Source organism: Lipotes vexillifer, unplaced genomic scaffold (assembly GCF_000442215.2).
Source record: "Lipotes vexillifer unplaced genomic scaffold, Lipotes_vexillifer_v1.1 scaffold382, whole genome shotgun sequence".
Lineage (NCBI taxonomy): Eukaryota > Metazoa > Chordata > Mammalia > Artiodactyla > Lipotidae > Lipotes > Lipotes vexillifer.
The window spans coordinates 6501608-6504679 of NW_006780611.1; the positions used below are offsets into that span (position 1 = coordinate 6501608).

Here is a 3072-nt window from a genome sequence, read left to right on the forward strand (position 1 = left end):
GGTGTGAAGTCTAGTCAGTGGTTTCCTAGCCTTCCCGTGGTGGGCATTTTTCAGGATGTGCTGCCTTTTTTTTTTTTTTTTTTTTTAGTTTATTTGGCTGTGTCGCATCTTAGTTGCAGCACGTGGGCTCTTAGTTGCAGCACGCAGGGTTCTCTCTAGCTGTGGTGCGCAGGCTCCAAAGCGCGTGGCTCAGTAGTTGCAGCATGAGGGCTTAGTTACCCCGCGGCATGTGGGATCTTAGTTACCCGACCAGGGATTGAACCCACATCCCCTGCATTGGAAGGCGGATTCTTTTTTTTTTTTTTTTTAACCAATCCACTTTTTAATTTTTAAATTCTTGACATTACAGAACTAAACTGAAATTTATTAACATTCCACTCTTACATTTCTTATCGACAAACAGAAATAAAATTCATCACCCAAAAACCCAAAACTAAAAACAGGGAAAAGCTTATAAAACTAAATATGGATCCCAGCATTAACAGCTGAACAGAGAATGTGATTTTTAAATTCTTAGTGGATGATAAAGTTGTGTAGAAACTGAACACTTACAAATTATTTAAAACCTGGAATCACTGACCAGAAATTACACAGTTGGATCATGGGAAAACAGCAGAAAGGGGTTATGAGGGAACCTACACTGTTCTAGCTGCACCCCATGCCCTTCTCAGAGGAAAGCCTGGCATTGATTAGATACTGGGCCAGACTAATACTGGCAGCAGAACCAGTGATAGTAACCTGCCTACCAGAAGAGCCTTCCACTGGGTTAGCAATTTTGATCTGGGCCCCGGACATCTGGCGGATCTCATTAATGTTGGCGCCTTGGCGCCCGATTATGCAGCCAATTAAGTTATTTGGAATGGTGAGTTCATGGGTAGTTTGAGTAGATGCATCCAAACTTGCCCAATAGCCTTTCACCTCTGGAGAGCTGGAGTCAATTCCGGCGAATCCGGTCCCGCCGTGCATCATGGCAAAGTGAGACTGTTGTCTTGCCACCTGGTTCAGCTTGGCCAGATCGAGCGGAGAAATGGTGTGTTGTCCTTGAATCGAGTAGGCATCTAGAGGTGGTCCCTCCAGGTCATGGGTGGCATGAGGGTAGCCAGCAGCGTCGCTGCACCGATCTTGACCGCCCGCGCAGATCACTGGAGAGCTGGCCGGCATGGGCTGGTACGGAATGGTCATGATTCTCCCTTGCGGAGACTGGGAGAGCGTCTCCAGCATGACCAGGCAGATCTGCTTGACACACTCGGTGACAGACTGCGGCACGCCAGCAATGGTGATGGCCCGCTCGGTGAAGTTGGGCAGCATATCCCCCGCCACCTGGACCTGGGCCCCCGTACTCTCGCGGATCTCTTTGATCTTAACACCCGCCTTTCCCAATAAGGGAGCCGCACTGGGTGTCCGGCACCACCAGCCTCAGGGTGACCGGGGGCCTGCTGGCCGCCGTGCTGTTGGTCATGGAGCTGTTGATATCTTCTTCCAGCTTGTCGATGATCATAGCGAAGGCCTTAAAGATGGCATTGGTGGGGCCGGTCAGAGTGATGATTCTCTCCGGGCAATTCCCCTCCGAGATGTTGATCCGCGCGCCACTCTCCTCGCGGATCCTCTTAACCGACTCCCCTTTCTTCCCAATGATGCTTCCTACTTCCTTTCCGTGCATAAGCAGCCGAATGGTGAGAGTCACATTTAGTCCACTTTCAGTCACACCGGCATCCATGGCGAGCGGCGGGCGGCGTTCGGGGGAGTTGGGCTCGTTACGTGGTCAAGTCTTTGGTGGCTGGCTGGGGGAGGGGAGGTGTAGGCCCAAAACTGCCGGCGCGAGGCGAGCGAGGGCCGCGGGAGCGAGCGGGCGCGGGCCGGAGGCCGCGGCGTCGTCGCAGCGGCGGGCGGCGGCGGAGGGGGAGAGGGCGCGGCGGTGGCGACTCTACTCTGGCGGTCGGCCGGAAGGCGGATTCTTAACCACTGGACCACTAGGGAAGTCCCCCAGGATGTGCTGCTTTTTATTGCTGTTAGGTGGACAGAGCAGAAGTCACTCTTCTTGCAGCATGATGAACCACTGAGGCTGGCAACCAGATGGTGTGACCATCGGCCCCCTGCCCTTTGTAAATTATCTCTCCTCTTTCCTTAAAAGCCACTTCCCAGGGCTTGCCCTCAGGATCTGTGTGACCCTCTACTGCACTGGTTTATCCCACCTCTTTGCCATGCAAGTTCCTCTACTGGAATGCCCTTCCCTACTTCTCCAGCTGATGAATTCCCACTGAAATGTGAGCCCCATGTACCCTTTCAGGACCCTCCTGTTCCCAGAGTGTGTTCTTTCCTAGGCCTTGGTGCTGTGTTGGAGGAGGTTGTTCAAATGTCCGTCAGCCAGTGGGAAGGGGAATGCCTCAGTGATGGCGCCTGGCTTGTTTGACTGAAGCTGGCCCATAGTCACCATCACTCCGGAGGCCCCCCACAGTGGCACTGGGCCAGGCCCCAGACAGATTCCATTTGATCTGCACTACCTCTAAGGCAGATTGGATTCTATTTTACAGATGAACAGTGTCAATCACAGACCTCTTGAGTTTTTTGCCTGAGGTGATTAGGCCATCAAGGGATCACCCCAGCATGTCTTGTGAAGCATCATAGATGCAGATATCAGAGGCTAGATTTCAGTTCTAGCTGTATGCATCCAGATGTGCCGTATTGGTATTGTTCTCTCTTGCCGTGTCTAGTTTTCAGGGCGGGTAAGTTCCACCCCTTCAGCCGGGGTACAGCCCCCTTAGAGTGCTCAGTGCTCAGTCAGACTTTGAGGGAGGGAAGAGCCTCGGAAAGTGCTGGTGCTCTGCACAGGAAAAGATGCCAAGGAACTGCCCACAGAGGCCCTTTGTGTGACAGGAAGTCCTGCTTCTAGAAGGGGCCGCCTCAAAGTGGAGGGGTTGAAAGAAGCTGAAGTGGTTGACCTGGGGCCACTCTGACTCATGCGTGTTGTTAATAATGTCCTTTGTCGAATCTTGGGAACCTGCTTTAACAGAGCTTGGAGGGCGGCCCCATAACTGCCTGCTCTCAGTGGTCAGTGTTTCTCTTCCCCTCTTT

The 3072-nt window shown here is 52.7% G+C and overlaps 1 pseudogene; it reads right to left on the minus strand.

The window, feature by feature from the left end:
- Positions 1-645: 645 nt before the first annotated feature.
- On the minus strand, positions 646-1717 carry LOC103068344 (poly(rC)-binding protein 1 pseudogene; annotated as a pseudogene).
- Between the last annotated feature and the right edge of the window lie 1355 nt (positions 1718-3072).